Here is an 18,631-nt window from a genome sequence, read left to right on the forward strand (position 1 = left end):
ATTAACGTACATTGATTAAGTACCTACTATATGTGAGGCAATTTTTCTCAGTGCTGTAGAAAGAGATGTAAAGCTATACAAGACTTGATCACAGATCTCAAGGAGTTTACAACCTATAAAGGAAGATAGGACATTATGCAAATAATTACAATATTAATTGGGGATAGGGTCTGGCTCTGTCATTTCACTGGCACAGGGAATTCTCCAATTAGGAAAGTCTCTCTACACATGAACTAGCACCCTCTCTGCAACTCAGAATCATAGAAATCTGCCTAGAGCCCTGGAGGATGAACCAAGGTTCTTCCTGGATGCAAGGCCAGCACAAAGCCTGTGGGAGGTCAAATGAGGGAACACTTACTTTCAGCTGGTGGGCTTGGGGGGAAGGGGAGCAATAAATGCCATCAAGTTGGGGTAGACTGGACTTAAGAATTTAAGAATGGGAAAATTTCCAACAAACGTTGATAGCAAAAGTGTGTTTCAGGCCCAGAATGAAATCAAAGGTGCAGGGATTGGAATGTGCAAAAAGAATGTTTAGAACAGTTATTAGTCTGGTGTGACTGGTACATAAAGTATTCATGAGTAGTGATGTGGGCTAAAACCAGAAAGATACTTTAACCAGATTGTGAAGGGCTTGGAGTGCAATACTGAAGAGTGGGTACTTGACTTCATGGGGAGCCATCAGAGGTGTATGAGCATAGGGGTGACGTACTACCTAGTGAAAAGATTATGCTGGCAGTGGAACATAAGGTACATTGTAATGGGAAGATGCTGGAAGTGGGGAGACCAGTTAAGAGGCTACTGTTTTAGTCCTAGGAGAAAGGCATGAGGCTCTTAAATAGAATGGTGGTTATGGAAATCAAAAGGAGGGGACATATCTACAGACTATCCCAGAGGTAGAATAAAAGGGGCACTGGCTATAGCAGAAGGAGGACCACCATACTTCCAAAAGGTTTGGAGCCTGGAGAATTGTGACAGCACCAAGAGAAATCTAATCTGGCACTACTGTTAACATGGTGTAGAAGTCCTTACAAGACCTGAGTTTGAGGACATTTCTAATCATCAGATAAAGCTAAGTAAAACTATCACATCTCTTATCCTTTTACTAGATGCCACAGCTAGCTGCCATTCTAGCCTCAAACTGGGCTTCTACACTACAATGACCATGTGGAACGCCCATGGGGACCATACTTTGAGAGTCACTGATAGGAAGTGAACTGAATACTGGGGAGTTACATGACAGGCAGAAGGTATGGGGCAATGTGTTCATTTGGAAAGGCTAACAATCAGCACTAAAAAAAAAAGTGAAATGGTTGAGCAAAGAAAACTCCCTACTTACAAAATTGTGTATTTTGGGAGGGGGTGAGGAACAAGGGGATTTTATTTATCTTATAGATTTATTTATCTCATAGAGGGAATTCCTATTGAAGCAATTTATTTACCTAACATAGGTCAGCACCTCGGTCAGAATTTTGTAATCTTGCCTAGGGAACTGAGAGGTTAAGAGATTTGCCCAGGGTCACAAAGCTTCTCTATGTCAGAAGTAAGCACCCATGTCTTCCTATGAGCTAGCTCCTGAATCACTAAGCCATTATGCCTTTCTTACAGAGCATTAAATTTCTTAAAATAAATGAGGAATAAACTGTAACTTAGAATTTGAAAAGATAATCAAGGAGGTGTCATTGGGATTTTCAAATGAACTTCAGGGAGATTAGGATCCAAATGGAGATAAACTCAATGCATTATATCCACGTGGTATCAGACAGCCATCCCTCTGCCCCCCCCTCCCAGCTCCCAAGTGTCTCCTTGACTTCTTGTAACTAAATGTCTATCTCCTAAATACTGAGAGGAATAAGCTTTTGCTAAAGTCATCACTGACTTTCCTCTCATCAACTCAATGGCCAGAACATACTGTCTTTAACCCTGATGACCAACACATGCTAGGCACTTTTTAATGCTCCATCATCAGAGAACAATTGAATTCTGGGTCAAAAGCAGAGGTTCTTAACTTGGATGAATTTGGATGAGGAGAGGGAACAGTTGCTTAAGTATACCTTGAATGAAAAAGATAATGAAAAAGTGATCACACAGGTCTTCAGTTTTAGATCAGGCAGAGATGTTAAATTTCTTGTCTGAATCTCTCATTTAACAGAAAAGACAACTCAGAGAGGGGAAGAGAGAAAGGACACAGTTATGATGAACCAGAATTGAATTGTTCTCTTGAGGTGGAGCATAAAAATCTAGGAGAGCCCAAGGGGTTCTTATACTTCTGGCTGTGTGTATTAAAATGATGGTGGAATGACAAAGTCAATAACAGAAGGCAATAGGGAGTCTCTGGCCTCTGAAGTACTTAGTAACAATTATTACATGGCCAAGAAAAATAGGTAGAGAGATGGGAGATAGAGGGAAGAGAAGGTGAATTGAGATATGCCTTTAAAATCCTAAAGACAAATCATGGGATTGTAAATTTGGGAGTAATAGAGGAGTCCATTGGAGATTATCTGGTCCAACCACCTCATCTTACCAAAAAGGAAGCTGATGTTCAGAGAGTATATTGCTCAAGCTCCCACAGATAGGTAAATGGTGAAGTCAACATGCCTCAATTCCAGATAGCATAGCTAACTAAGAATGGGGAAAAGAGGGATAGAGCCATTATGGTTGAGAACAGAAAAGCCAAGAGGAAAGATATTCTTGTAAAACGTGAGAAAACCATCTCAATACTAAAGAAGGCTGAACGATAGCCCATAAAATACCTGTAAAAAATGACTCTAAACAAATTCCACAGCAGCAGAAGTCACAAAATGACAGAGTGAAAGAGATTTCCAGCTCAAGGAAGCCTGGAAGGCCAACAGGAAAGGTCTATTGCTCTGGGTGTGGAGCAGAGCACAGCCTGGCCTTGGCCATGGCACAGCAGGGACAGGACTGGAAGAGGCTTCACGGGGCAGAATCCCTGGCAGCAGCTGCAGTTCCTAGATTGCTCAACCCACAAATGCCAAAGACAGCTTCAAAGGTCAGTGAGAAAGATCTTTCACCTGTGTGAGAAGGGAATGGAGTCTGGCTCCACTGGCAGCAGCCCCTGCAGTGGCAGCCTCTATTTTTGGAGCCTTCAGGCTAAAGCCTCTGGGGGAACTGAGGAGCTGACCTAGATCTCAGCCCTGAGTGGCTCTCCTGGGTTGAGGAAGTGTGCTGGTCTGGTGGAGTTGGAGGCTGTTGTGGAGAGGGAATTGTACTCGCAGATCCTGGGCAGAACAGAGTGCCTGTGGTTGCTCAAAGACAAGAGTGCAGGCCAGGTGAGGAGGAAACTCCTCTCCCTTAATTGTGCCACCTTGGAAGAACTGAGATCTTACAGGTCCCCAGAGTATACCCTCCTCTTGACAAAGGACTCCAAAGTCAAGTAACTGGCTGGGAAAATGCCCCAAAAAGGGAAAAAAATAAGACTACAGAAGGCTACTTTCTTGGTGAACAGGTATTTTCTTCCATCCCTTTGGATGAAGAAGAACAATGCAGACCATCAGAGGAAGACCTAAAAGTCAAGGCTTCTGCATCCAAAACCTCCAAAATAAATATGCAATGGTTTCAGGCCATGGGAGAGCTCAAAAAGAATTTTGAAAATCAAGTAGTAGACGTGGAGGAAAAACTGGGAAGAGAAATGAGAGCAATGCAAGAAAATCATGAAAAGTCAGTCAACAACTTGCTAAAGGAGATCCAAAAAAATGCTGAAGAAAATAACACCATTGAAAATAGGCTAACTTGATTGGCAAAAGAGGTCCAAAAAGACAATGAAGAGAAGAATGCTTTAAAAAGCAGAATTAGGCAAATGGAAAAGGAGGTTCAAAAGCTCACTGAAGAAAACAGTTCTTTAAAAATTAGAATGGAGTAGATGGAAGTTAATGACTTTATGAGAAACCAAGAAATTACAAAACAAAACCAAAAGAATGAAAAAATAGAAGATAATGTGAAATATTGGAAAAACAACTGACCTGGAAAATAGATCCAGGAGAGACAATTTAAAAATTATGGGACTATCTGAAAGCCATCAACAAAAAAAAGAGCCTAGACATCTATTTCATGAAATTATTAAGGAAAATTACCCTGATATTCTAGAACCAGAGAGTAAAATAAATATTGAAAGAATCCACCGATCACCTCCTGAAAGGGATCCAAAAAGAGAATCTCCTAGGAATACTGTAGCCAAATTCCAGAGTTCCCAGGTCCCAAGCAGCTAGAAAGAAACAATTTGAGTATTATGGAAATACAATCAGGATAACACAAGATCTAGCAGCTTGTACGCTAAGGGATCTCAGGGCTTGGAATATGATATTCCAGGAGTCAAAGGAACTAGGATTAAAACCAAAAATCACCTACCCAGCAAAACTGAGTATAATACTTCAGGAGAAAAAAATGGTCATTTAATGAAATAGAGGACTTTCAAGCATTCTAGATGAAAAGACCAGTGTTGAATAGAAAATTTGACTTTCAAATGCAAGAATCAAGAGAAGCACAAAAAGGTAAACAGGAAAGAGAAATCATGAGGGACTTATTAAAGTTAAACTGTTTACATTCCTACATGGAAAGAAAATATTTGTAACTCTTGAAACTTTTCTCAGTATTTGGGTAGTTGAAGGGATTATACACATATACATATAGATAGAGAGCACAGGGTGAGTTGAATAGGAAGGGATATATCTAAAAAAATGAAATCAAGGGATGGGAAGCATATATTGGGAGGAGAAAGGGAGAAATGGAATGGGGCAGGTTATCTCTTGTGAAAGAGGCAAGGAGGAGCTTTTTCAGTAGAGGGGAGGAGCGGGGAGGTGAGAGGGAAAAAGTGAAGCTTACTCTCATCACATTTGGCTTAAGGAGAGAATAACATGCACACTCAATTTGGTATGAAAATCTGTCTTACACTGTGGGAAAGTAAGGCAGAAGTGGGTAAGTGTGATGGGGGGATGATAGAAGGGAGGGCAGAGTGGAGGAAGGGGCAATTAGAGTGCACGACGTTTTGGGGTGGGGGAGGGGAGAGATTGGGAGAAAATTTGGAACTCAAAATTTTGTGGAAATGAATGAAAACTAAAACTAAATAAACACAAAAAAGAACCATTAAAAAAAATAAAATAAAATATTGAAAAAAAAATAAAACAGGCTGGACAAGGAAGTGAGCTTGGGTGGATGCAAAATTCTCCTGAAATGCTTTTCCTGATCTTTGGCTATAGAATTTTGCAAGAATTCTCAACCATGAAAGCTTCCCTCCACTCTCTGTTTGGGAGTTGGAGAGCAGTGAGGAAGGAGTTTTCTGGGCATTTTATGCTCATGAATGTTGCCCTGAGCCCTGGCAGAGCATCTCCCAGTCTTGTAGCTCACTCTGATGGTCCCCAACTTCTCTGCGCCAATATTGCCTAAACAAAGTAGAAGCTACTCTTGGGAATTTCTAACATGCAACCTTCCTCAGTTTTTGAGTCAGGTTCTTAAAGTTTTACTAAAATGTCTATTTTAGGCTAAACAAACACACAAAAAACATTAGAAGTAAAAAATGTGTATGTGCAGTGTGTGTGTGTGTGTGTGTGTGTGTGTGTGTGAGAGAGAGAGAGAGAGAGAGAGAGAGAGAGAGAGAGAGAGAGAAAGAGAGAGAGAGAGTCACGATTCCATTCTTTTGATGACTGGTACATCTGGCATGGTTACAACAATTTATAATATCAGCAGAAGGTTGGCCACCACGGAATAATTCTTTGTGGTTTCAATGACCTTCAGTTTCATGAAGGCAGAGAACCCTATGTGTGGAAACTCCATCCAGAAAAGCTAACAAGAAATCATTTATCATTTTAGGCGGCACAGTGGATAGAGTGACAACCCTGAAGTCAGGAGGACCTGAGTTCAAATTTGACCTCAGACACTAGCTGTGTGATGCTGGGCAAGTGACTTAACCCTGTTTGCCTCAGTTTTTCATCTGTAAAATGAGCTGGAGAAGGAAATAGCAAACCACTCAAGTATCTCTGCCCAGAAAACTCCAAACAGGCTCACGAAGAGTAAAACATGAATGAAAAATGACAAAATACCAAGTACAGTGAAGTGAGTTGTGCCAGGAAAACAATGCATACACTATCAACAGTGTGCGAAGATAAATGATATTAAAAGGACTGCAATCGATGCAATGACTAATTATGATTCTAGAGGAATGATGATGAAATATGCCCCTCTCTCCTGACAGAGAGCAGACAGACTCAAAGTACAGACTGAAGTAAAACTTCTGGACATTTTCAATGTGAGAATTTGTTTTGATTGCCAATACATTTTTGTTACAAGGCTTTTGTTTTTCTTTCTTTTCAATGTGAGAAAGTACATTTTTGTTCATTAAAAAATTAAAAAAAAAAACAAGACACTGAAGGTAGTGGACAAGGTGAGCCCAAATAGCATCATAAAAGAACAAGAAACATAAAACACACAGTTAGTATAGACAATGCAACCATTTCAGAAATCTGTTTACAGTCAGATCATTGAATATTTAGAGTAAATAGAAAAACAGAAGAAAAAGAAATGTATATAAAAGATATTGGATTAGATTGCAGCAGTTCTAAAGAGATATACTTAATAAGCTATTGGGTCCAGAATAACAGAAAATGTACAAAAGCAAAGATCAATATTGATTCTATAACTACTTTTTAAAGTTTAACCCATTGTTGGTGGATGCAAGGAAATCAAAAGAGCTTAGAAAGTGTCCCTGGAAGCAGAGAACCATTATAAAGCATCCCTTCTGGATCAAGCTCCTTAACTCCCATTTGCATTAGTGAACTGGGACCCTAGAGGCTGGCTAATACTCCTCCTTGAGCCCCCATCTGGTGTTTTCTTCAATATCACTGACCCATTTAACATCAATTATCTTTTACAAGTGTATTTTTACTGAAAGTGCATAAAAAGGATCACATGGCAAATATCTCCTAAAAGCTTAGAACATACTTTCCCACAAAGTCTACAGAGTCTAGGGGAAAATGGGCTTCACCTTAGAAAGGACATGTGACAAAGGGTCCAGTTAGATAGAAGTTCTTCTCTCTCTTCCTTGAGGCTTCATGAAGTTCCCTTGAGGTGTGTGTAGCTCCCTGTGGGGCTATGTGGGTCAGGACCCTGGGGAATATTAAAGGTACCTTTTTCTCTCCATATGTCTATCCTTGGATAACTGTTGCTCCTTGTGTATGGCTGCCACGGCCAATGGGAAATCTAAATCTTCTGATCCTTCAAAGGTCATAAGGCAAATTTTCTCTGGTGTGTGTATGTGTGGGTAGAAACAGGGATACTCTTTTTTCCCCCCTAAGTGATTACTTCTCAAGGGCTTGGCTGCTGCTGCTCCAAGTCTAAACTGACCTGCTATCAGAATACCTGAGTCTTAAGTGACTTCCTGTTTTATAAAAGCCCTATGGGACAATTCTCTTCAACCAATTCCAATACACTTTTCACTCATTCAACTGTTATACATTGATTAAGGATTTTTTTGTACCTAGTTTATGCCTTTCACTGATTCAATAGAGGTGTCTAGGAATCATTCACACCTGTTTTATACCTTTGATTGATTGCTTCAATAAAAGAGGCATTCTCCACTAACAAAGGCATCAGAGTACAGAGTATCTTGTTAGTTACATTAATTGTGAGGGACATCCTTCTTACACCTAATCTATCTGACCACCAGAAAGAAGTGTCAGAGAGGGGCAGTTATTGGTTTAGGGGATGAGCTCGTTTGTAAAACACTTGGAAGGATAATGGAAGATTACTGGCGATACTGTCTTACAAAATGGTGAAAAGTTAAAAAGAAAACAAGTCGACAGAGAGAGACTGATGTGAGATTAAGCTAAGTGATATAATTCCAAAATCATTATTTGTCAATGATATTTTGTTACACAATAAATAAATGTGAAATATAGTAGTTCTGCTGGGTTGTTGATACTGGTTTTTTGTTTTTTTTTTTTACAGAGATCCATTATTATTGATGACAATAGTAGAACTGCCACTTTTAGACATTAATATTTCAGAATATAATATGCTATATGAAGGCAATGAATCTGGGAAGAGTGATTGGACCTAACTAAATACACATAGAAAGAATTAATGCTAGAGATGGGACAATTTATAGGAAAAATAAATGCTAGAGATGATACAGTCTTAAGTGAACACAAAAATGTATTTTCAAGATATCTCAAAGGAAAGATTTTAAAAGAATGAAAAAGATCATAGACTTACATTAAAATAAAAAAGTGACCAGTAGAAAAAGAGAACTCCCAACTAAGCCATAGGACTACTTTCTAATCACTATAAAATCCATATGAGAATATTCTTATCAGTAACATATGTGTTCACAATTTTCTAAAGCAGGTCACATCTTTGTTTTTGTGCAACTGATAGAAAGGTGTTGAGAATGTGAAATTGCTCTGCTGATTGATTTTTTAAAAAGCATTGGATTCATAACAAAATATAGCCTTGAAGGCTCTTCGTGGTATCTTCTATTTATATGTTAAAATCATACAAGATTCTACAACAGATAGTTATGAAGGTTCTTATGTTTATTGATCTGCTGAATACTGACATCAAAAATGGCATAAAGTGGTGCAGAGGGTAGAAGACTGGGCCTGAAGTCAGGAAGATCAGAGTTCAAATCTGGTCTTTGACACTTACTAGCTGTGTGAACCTGGAAAAGTCACTTACACTCTGTCTGTAAAATGGGGATAATCATAGTACTTACCCCTCCCAGGGTTGTTGTGAGGATTAAATGAGATGATAATTGTAAAGTATTTGCACAGTGCCTAGCACATTGTAGAAGCTATTTTATATAAAATGCATTCATTAGGGCCATGAAAGATGTACTGCTTAGAGTTAAAACAAGATTCACTAGGGATGGAGAGGTTTTCTTTATGTTCCCATTCAAAGATCACATTATATTAACTACAGACTCAGAACACTACAAAGCATGCTCAAATAAGTAAAAAATCAATGTAAAAGAGAGGACCACAACCATCCATATTTGAAATACAAAAGGGATTAAAAATACATATTGCCAAATTGTTCCTTAGAGATATATGAGAACTTCATCAAGTTGGTTCATGAAAGTGTGTGTATGTGTGCGTGTGTGTGTGTGTGTGTGTGTGTGTGTGTGTCTTGGACAAGTACTACAGAAAGACAATGAGTTAGGCCTAGAACTGAGTACTTAAAAGGCTACTGAATCAGATTATATTTAGGAAATGGCAAAGTATTTTCAACGATCCCAAATTTCTCACAAGCACAAAAGCCTGTATCTTTAACAGAACATTCTCCCAGTAATGCTCTGAATTCAAATCAACTAGCATTCAACACTTCTGCAAACATTTACACTCAAAATTCCTCCCCCTGATAGAACTTTTTTAAAAACTCTTGACACTTCCACAATGCCCCACCTCACCTACAACAAGGAATTGAGACTTTAGATATGACTTATAACTAATTTTCTCTGGAAAAAATTATTTTGATGTATATAGCACAGGATGTCTTAGGATACATACTAACTTCAATAAGACTGTCAGCATTGCCTCAGTGGTAATCGTCACGTGACAAATGAGTCTGACTTTTTCCAAGTTTACTTCACTAGGTTGAACATGATTTCCTCAAGTCACTGCTGGTACTCTCTTTGGTCATTATTGGCTCCTACTCTTTACCCCACATAAAGACAATGGTTTTTCCCTGAGGATTCCCTGTGAATTCAGAGTCCAAATGACTGCAACAAGCTGGTAAAAGATTATTATCATTAACAGTGATAATAATGAAAATAAAGATGATTATCAAAGGGATGAGTGTAGATACATGACATGTTCATTAATCATGCCCAATGTATGAAAATCCAGTTATTAGGATGTATTTGCTTAAAAAAGGATTCTTAGTACTCTAATGAAAGAATCAGTTAAGGATTCCTTAAAATGAATAACTCCCCAAATGTCTTTAGAATAGGATTGAGTTTACAAATTTTGGAACATCTATATTCTAGAAAGCATCATGCAAATCTATTGTCAAATTAGAAAGGAAAAATAATTTACATACTATTAATTCAATACAAGAAGTGTCCAACTAGACACACACGTCATGAAAATGTCCGGAACTTTAGAGTGAACTCTAAACCTGAAACATACTACTCATTTACTCCAAAATGTGGATAAAGAATATAAGCTCCCTGAGGGAAGGAATTCTTCTTCTTTTCTTTCTGCTTCTTCTTTTGACTTGGCTTCCTTAGCATCTAGTAGGATGTCAGGCATGAAATAGGGCTTAATAAATGTTGCTGATTAATTATATTGAATAGTTTGTGCTTAATCAAAGTCTGGTGAATCAATGAACAAATGAATGAATGAATGAATGGAATGTGATAAATGGTAATACAGGCACACTGCCTAATATTCTTAATTGGTGATGTCAAAATATAATATTAGCTGAAATGAGGATACCGTAGTAGCAGTTAATTCCATAGGAACAATGTTATAAACGGGGGACTGGTCAATGTTACCAGAAGAGTTTTACTATACAATAACTGGGTTTGGTGACAATGTATTGATGACATGATGTTGGATGGTGGCTGATTCAGTTGGGTATGCCATTATGGCTTTAGCTTGCTCTCCAACTAATTCTGTTCCTACAAAACTATTTTGTCTCAAGTTATATTTTCATGGATTCAATTAATTCTGTTGGACAGAATAACATATATCTGAATAACATATTCAGCTCTGGTCAAGACTATACTATCCTCCTTCAGGGACATATAGCTTAGAAGAGAATATGGAGGTGACTCTGGGAAAGGAAAAAAAAAAACCTGATTAAAAAGGGTGAGAGGTTGGCAAACGAATATGTCAACTATGAGAAAAGCATGAGGAATGAAATTCTGTATTTTTAGTTTCGAGTAAAAAGATGGATGTCTGACAGTACCAATAGTCACATATCTGGAAGGTAACAAAAATCAAGAATTCTAGCTAGTTTTTGCCTTCACTGCTGAAGAATATGCATGAGAAAAGGAGCAAACTGCAGCAAGACGAACTCAGGCTAGCAATAAAGACCATAGAATTCTAAGTATAGGAAACTCTCTAAAACTGTAAATTATAGGTAAATTGTCCAACGGTATCAGTGTAGAGATCTCCTGCATACTGATGAAATCACTGGTCCAGACTCCATCCCTTCCCCCTTTTCCCCAATAAGGAAACTGAATTAAGGAAAACAGTAAGAGATGAGAACTCTTAAGTATAAGACAGAATGCCATCTGTCTGGTCTGGCTTAGGTGGCCTTGAGGCAGGGGGATGAAGTGGATTATCTTTGGATTATCTTCTAGCCTTATGTTTGATTCTGTGGAACAGAGCCATAAGAATACAGTGGAAAAGAACACCGAGATTTAAGAGTCAAGAGAAATAGTGTCTAGTCATAGCTCTGAGTCTCACCAGTAGTATGATTTGGGGAAAATAATTTGATCTCTCTGAGCCTCAGTTTTCTCATCTATAAAATGGAGATAGTCACGCTAACACTTCCCGCCTCACAGGGTTGGTCAGGGAAATATTTTGTAAGACTGAAAGCATATGTAAATGTGAACTATTGTTATTATATCACAAAGAATAAATGACAAATTTTATTTTTAAAGAAGAGAGAAGCTGGAGCTATACTAACCCTCCCAAAAGATGAGAGAGAAGAAAGTTATATTAATTTTGTCCATTTTTGTCTTTCTAACAGGTTCCTTTGCATAGGGGAGAACTGAGAAATTCCCACTTTTGTCTGTCTTCCTCCTTTTCCCTATAATTTTCATCTCTATATATATGAAAATTCTTATGGGTCAAAGAAATGTATAAGCAGAAAAGACAATAGGCTTCTCATGCAGTTAGAAGAAGGAATAACCAACAGACAGCTTATGGGCAACTCCCCACTGGCATCATGTCAGGAGAAAGCAAAGATGGTCCCCAGCACATTGGCAAATAAATGGTAGACTGTGGACAAGAGTCACAAAGCATGAGCAACAACGGATGAACTGAGCTGTGGATCACTGGAAGGAATACTTGTATCAATGAGATCCTAGATTCACTGGCAATTTGAGTAGGTATAAAAAGAAATCCTATTTACTTTGGGAGCAGAGAGTTGGCACCACTGCTTTACTTTATATAGAGCACAATAATACCATAGGATTTCAGGAACAAGGATATAGAGGTAGAAAATATCCAGTCTCTCATTTAGGCTCTCTTTCTTTGTACCAAATGCCTTCTTATTTCAGAGAGTGGGAACAAAATAGGAGGAAAAGCACATGTCCCTTCTTAGCAGGAAAGAAGTCTGAACATGCTCCCTTTTTACAGGGGTGTATTCTTTGATTTAGAGATAGAAGGCAACCTAGACCAGTGCTGTCAAACTCAAATAGAAATGAGATCCCACCCCTTACACACACACAGAAACAGACAGACACACACACATATACACAGACAGACAGATAGACACAATAAAATTTAAACTGGCTTCTGCTGTGCTCAGGAGTATTGTGGGCTGCAAATCTGGCACTTCTGATCTAGACTAACCTTCTCATTTGAAAGACGGGGGAAATTTGACCCAGAAAAGGGAAGTGACATCTATAGTCACACAGGTAGTAAGTGAAAGAGCCTAGATTCAATCAGTCTTAGACACTATAGTCCATAACCATTTCTCTCATGATTGATTTATCAGTGAGGTTTATAAATTTCTACCAGTTTGAACAACCAGTTCTTTCAGTAGATCAATTCTGAATTGAGGAAGGAAAGAAAGAAAGAAGAGAGAGAGGGAGGGAAGAAAGGAAGAAAGGGAAGGAAGAAAGAAAGGAAGGGAGGAAAAGAAAGAAAGAAGAGAGGAAGAGAAAGAAGAGGAGGGAGAAAGAAAGGAAGAAAGGATGGAAGGAAGAAAAGGAAGAGAAGGAGGAAAATACTTAAGTGCTTTACTATGTGCTAAGTGCTACGTATACAGTACAAGCCAGGCAGAGAGTTCCTGCCCTCGAGAAGCTGATATTCTAATGTGAGAAGGCAACGTAGAGAAAGAAAGGTTGAGGAGGTAGCTGGAATACAGACAGCCTGGTTTAGCAATGGCCAGAAAGCACAGTCAGGAGTAACCCAAGCCCTTTCGGAAAGGCACAGAGAATTACAGCCTGCTTTCCCATGTGCGGGAATGATGTTTATACACCAGTTTCTCTCACTAGACCACCAATTTAACACTCTGCCAACTGTCCAATTAGTCATGTTCCCATTGAGCTGTGCGGGCTCCTCTCCAGCTGCACACCTTTCTTTCTAAACATAATTAATGAGGCTCATCAAAACCCTAGAAAACAAGCCCAGAGCACCAGCCACTCTCATTGACATGTTAATAGGGGGGTCAGGTGCTCCTGACCTCTCCACAGGATGTTTATATAGCCCCAAGGCTGCTCACAAAATGGTGTCTGGGTATGGTATCATGTGTATGAATGAATCCCACAAATGGCTAGCTAACAATGAGCTCTATTAGAAAAACAGAGCTGCACTCAGGTTTAAAGACAAGAAAAGACAAGCTAGAAAGGAAATGCTCCATCCATCCTCATCGCTGAAAATATGCTTTCCTGAAAATGAGGGACAAATTGTCATGACCTGGTATCTGTTACAGAGTGACACTTGGGCAGTTCTTGAGGGTTTGTAATAGCTCATCTTCATATGGTGCTTTAAGGGTTACACATTGCTTTGCACACACATGGTCTCATTTCATCCTCAAAACAACCCTGTGAGAGAAGTGCTATGATTCCCATTTTACAGATGAGAAAATCGAAGCAGAAAGAGCTTAGGTGATTTGGTCAGTCTTGCATGCTAGTAAGTCTCTGAGGTATTATCTGGTTAAGCCTAAAATTCTATCCACTACAGTGCTCTAACAAAGAATCCTGCAATTTTGATCTGGAATGGACCTCAGAAATCATCTAGTACAATGCCCTCATTTTACAAATGAGGAAACTGAAGCCTAGAGAGGAGACAGAATTATAGGATCATAAAGACAGAAGAGACCTTAGAAGCCAGTTAGTCTAACATTTTACAGATGAGGAAACTGAGGTACAGGGAGGTGACCTGCGCAAGATCACATAGGTAACAAGAAGTAGAAAGAGACCTTATACCTAGGTAATTTGACTTGAAGTCCACTGTTCTTTTCATAGTCTGGAGGAGGCAGAGGTCACTATGGGAGTAACAAAGCTTAGGTAGGCTTCATAGAAGTGATAGGAGCTATGATTTTTGGATTTAGAGCTGCCAGGGCCCTTGGAAACCATTTTGCCCAGTGCCCCTCATTTTAAAGATGAGGAAATGAAGGCTAAGAAAGCTCAGAGTAACTTGCCTAAAGTTATGCAGCTAGAACCTAGAACCCAAGTCTCTAGCAGGTAAATGTATTTTTTTCCTCCCTCTCATTTTTCTGTCTCTCCTCTGTTCCTCTTCTTACAAAGATTCACTCCTGTTTTTATTTTCCTCTCCCATGTTTTCTCCAGCCTATATTATGAACTAGTAGGTCTAAAGACTTTACTGTCCATAGTCAGGGCTGGCCCTAACCATGTAGAAACCTACAGAGTTTGCTTTGAGGGACCCTTTTGGATTAAGGATAGAGTCCCTAGAATCTGTCTTACCAAGATTTTGCAACCATTCTCTAATAAAGATAACACCTCCATCCTCCATAGTTCCTTGTTTTCTTTCCAGCACAAATCAGGAACCTACACCCCAACCTCTCATCTCTAGGCTTCAAAGACAATGAAGAACACCCTCACAAAAAGTTAGTGGACCACTCCACTCCTGTCTTAAAATTAAGATGGAAATAAAACAGAAGGGGAGGACTGTTGTACATTAGTTAGCACTAAGTAGCTTATCAAAGGAGGGAGGACAAAGCAAGGTCTCGAAGGCACATGCCGCAGGTCAGATAAGTTTGAAGGACCAATAAAAAATGTCCACAACATTCCCAAGAAGGGCAGTCCCAGGTTTGGTGTCATTTTGTGGCATCTCATCTAGGCGCAAGACAATATAACTAGGGAGGAGAGGAAGACAGCACATAGGATTAAAATAATCTTTCCAAAGCCCATTGAGGCAGGGTGGCTTGGTAGATACAAAGTTGGCCTTCCAGGAAGATCCCAGTCCACACGTCTCTGACCCATAGTAGCTGTGGAATCACAGACAAGTCCCAAATAGCCCTCAGTGTGCTCTCTAGGGTGCCGAACGACATTGGTAGAGGGAATTTCCTTATCTAGGGGCCACCTAGACAATGAAACCTCTCCCTAACTATCTTGAAACACAAGGGAGTCCACATCATTACTCTTCTGCTCATAAACCTCAATGATAGATCCCTACTGCCTAAAGGAATGGCGGCAAACTCCATAACCTGGCATTTAAGGCCATCCATCATCTGATTTCTACCTAAACCTTTTCATATGAAATTTCATACCTTCATGAACTGAACAAGGCTGTTCCTTGAACTTAAAAACCATTATCCTACCTGTGCTCATTTACAAACACCCTTCCCTCTGGCTGGCACCGTATTGCCTTTCAGAATCTCCATCTGCCTTCAAAGCCCTGTTCAGGTGCCACTGCCCCCATGAAGCCTTTGCTCATCCCCCACTTACCGGTCTTGTCTTTGCTCACATGTTCTACACTTATTTGGGTAAATGATGTATCTACCCACAGAATTTCAGCTCTTTGAGAACAGAGACTATACTTTGCCAGGAATAGGTGCTTATTAAATATTTGTTGAATTGATCTGAATTACAATTTTCCTCTCTTCTGGCCCTGTTGATGGCCTCTCACCCTTTTAGAGTTCAGCTGGCGTCCTTGTCGCTGATCCCAAGTGGCATATAGAGGTAAAAATATCTCTCTCCCATAGGAATCCATACTGGTAAAAATTGTATTAACAGATAATCACAAAACTACATGCTATATGTAAAGGGCAGCTAGGTGGCACAATGGAAGGCACAATGAGTTTGAAATCAGGCAGTTTTTATTGTTGTTCATTCAGTTGGACCTGAATTCAAATCCTGCCTCACACACTTCACACACTTCACATATACTAGTGGTGTGACCCTGGACAAGTCACTTAACCTCTCTCAAACTATTTCCTCATCAATAAAATAAAGGCAGTATAATAAAATTACATCTGTAAAGCACTTTGCAAACCTTAAATTGCTATTTAAATGCTTGGCATTATTAATATATATTATACGATACCTACCAGTACCACATCACAGTTCAAAGTATTCTGTTCAATCACAGACCCCTACACAACATTTGCAAGGCTGTATTTTAATTAGACTGCAGCACAGGGGCCAGGGAAGTAGAAACTCCAAGAAAATATAAGGCTCTGTTGGCCCTAATAATGTCTCCCACCTTCAAGTCTATGGCAGATCTTTGCCCTTTACAAAATCTGCCACCCATGAGGGCCAATGTGCTGCTCTCAGTTTTCTCATCGAAGCACATTGGTATCAGGCTGGGTGACCTCTGAGCTCTCTTGCTGCATTATATGTGTGTTTCCTTTGCTGGACATTTGATCTAGGAGCCCTTTCCGATGTACAAGGTTCCATCTCTTTCCTCTGGACCTTTGCACAGAACCCGTCCGTCACACCTGCAATTCTTATTGTCCTCATCCCAACTTCTTCAAAGCACAGTTTGCTGCCTCCTCCATTTTTCATGATCCTGAAGGCTGCTAGTGGCCCCTCCTATTGCTTTGCATGTATTTTCATATTTACTTAACAACACATACGTGTGCATATATCTATGTAAATATGTGTAAAACTACTATATGTATCTATATGTACAGATAGATATAGCTATGTAGGGATTTGCATATATGTATATAATGTTCTCCTCTATTCCTCCCCTTGCCCACAAAAAAGAATGAAGTGCATTCCTTGAAGTCAAAACCGGTTTTTGTCTTTATATCCCCATCACTTGGCAGAGTACTGGTTCAAAATTAAAGCTTAAAAAATGATTGTGGGATGAACAAGTGACTTCTAAACTCTGACCCCCAGAAAAACATGCACAAAATGGTCCTGCTAAGTGCTCACCTCGGGTGCATACTGCACTCATCTAAGAGGTAGATAATTCATCCAGCTTTAACTCATCAATTATTTCAGATGAAGGTAGTTTTGGGGTACAAACTAAGGTTTCCAGTGAACCCGTGATTAATCATTTTTCTCTTTTATATGTTGTTCATTGTTATCTGCCTTTAAAAACATTATCTGACTAAACATAAGGGTTTAAAAAGCCATTTATCTGAATGGGCAGCAGCCAATATGAAGCCAAGAAAGGCTTTTATTCTAAGCCAATTTCTGAACATTTCCGATTCAAAAAGCAATCAGAAAATACATGAATATTTGTAAAATCATGTCTTCGTCTAACTCCATAATCTTAATAAATGGGAAGTATCAGTTCAGACACTCTACTGGTTCAATATTTACTGTTTACTTAATAAAAACGTATACTTAAATTATGTATCCTCATATATCATATTAACTAATCGTGACAACATATTGGAAATCTAACCAAAGAGAAAATCCTTTGACTCCTTAAAGCCTTATCTATGCCTGGAATATCATCAAGAACAGCGATTCTATGGGAGTATAATTTACCCAGGAGCCAAAGTACAATGGAAGATCTCTATAGGAGATCAGCATCTTGGCAGAGTCATGTACCTTGCAGGATATCCTGAAGTGCCTATGAATAGATAATGAACAATGACACCATATGTTTTCGAACAAACTACTGGCCTCACAGAGAATGTCCTCATAAGGACCCTTTGGAAATCCTGCGTGAGGTGTGGCTAAATAAAGCTCCCCATATCAGTTCATATATTAACTCAAAAAAGCAACCACATTATAATCACATACATTCCCTAAAAAGTAAATATATACACTTGGCAAAAATACAGCTTGGTTCCAACTAGTGCAAATAATGAACCCTCTGAAGTGGTTGCATTATTCGCATGTACTTCCATTGGGCTGGAACCAATGACCATCATTTACATAATCATACCTTTGAATGGCATAAATTCAAATACATGCGACCATTTTGTGGGATTCATTATTTGTACTAACTGGGACCTAGCTGTGGAAATTCTACTGTAAAAGAGAAACCTATTAGAGAGTCTACAGTGTTGCCATTTTTGTAGCTGTGTTGTAGCAATGCCTCAAACCAATCCTCTATGGTCTTGGAAAAGATCATATCCATTTTATGGATAAGGAAACTGAGTTTAAATGAAGTCAAGCTTGACAACATATTCCAGCTTTCCTAAATGACCTGTTGGAGCTCGATCCAACAGACTGCTAGTGTTCTTCCTTCCCACCCTGGTCCCTCCCTTTTTCTTTTCCTTCCAAAGCACTTACTAAATACCAGGCATGACATTCTATATAATATAAATATGAAGGCAAAAAAAACCAAGTCCTTGCCCCCAAGAAGTTTCTATTCATTCTGTTGGGAGGGACCAGATTGGTCACAAATAGATGAACACAAAATATACATGAGATAAATACAAAACAGAGGAGGCTGGGTGGCACACTGGGGAGTTCAAGGGAGTCTCCAATGTAACAACCTGACATATGGTCCTTGGAAGACTGGATTCCTTTCCTTCTAGGTTGCTTCTTAGCATAATAATAGCAGCAGGAATAATA

The 18,631-nt window shown here is 39.2% G+C and overlaps 1 protein-coding gene across 2 annotated transcripts in view; it reads right to left on the reverse strand.

The window, feature by feature from the left end:
- The window catches only part of MAML3 (mastermind like transcriptional coactivator 3), a 526,570-nt gene that overhangs the window by 188,647 nt on the left and 319,292 nt on the right, over positions 1–18,631 (reverse strand). The gene's annotated exons all lie outside the window — the stretch shown is intronic.

Source organism: Notamacropus eugenii, chromosome 6 (genome assembly GCF_028372415.1).
Source record: "Notamacropus eugenii isolate mMacEug1 chromosome 6, mMacEug1.pri_v2, whole genome shotgun sequence".
Classification (NCBI taxonomy): domain Eukaryota; kingdom Metazoa; phylum Chordata; class Mammalia; order Diprotodontia; family Macropodidae; genus Notamacropus; species Notamacropus eugenii.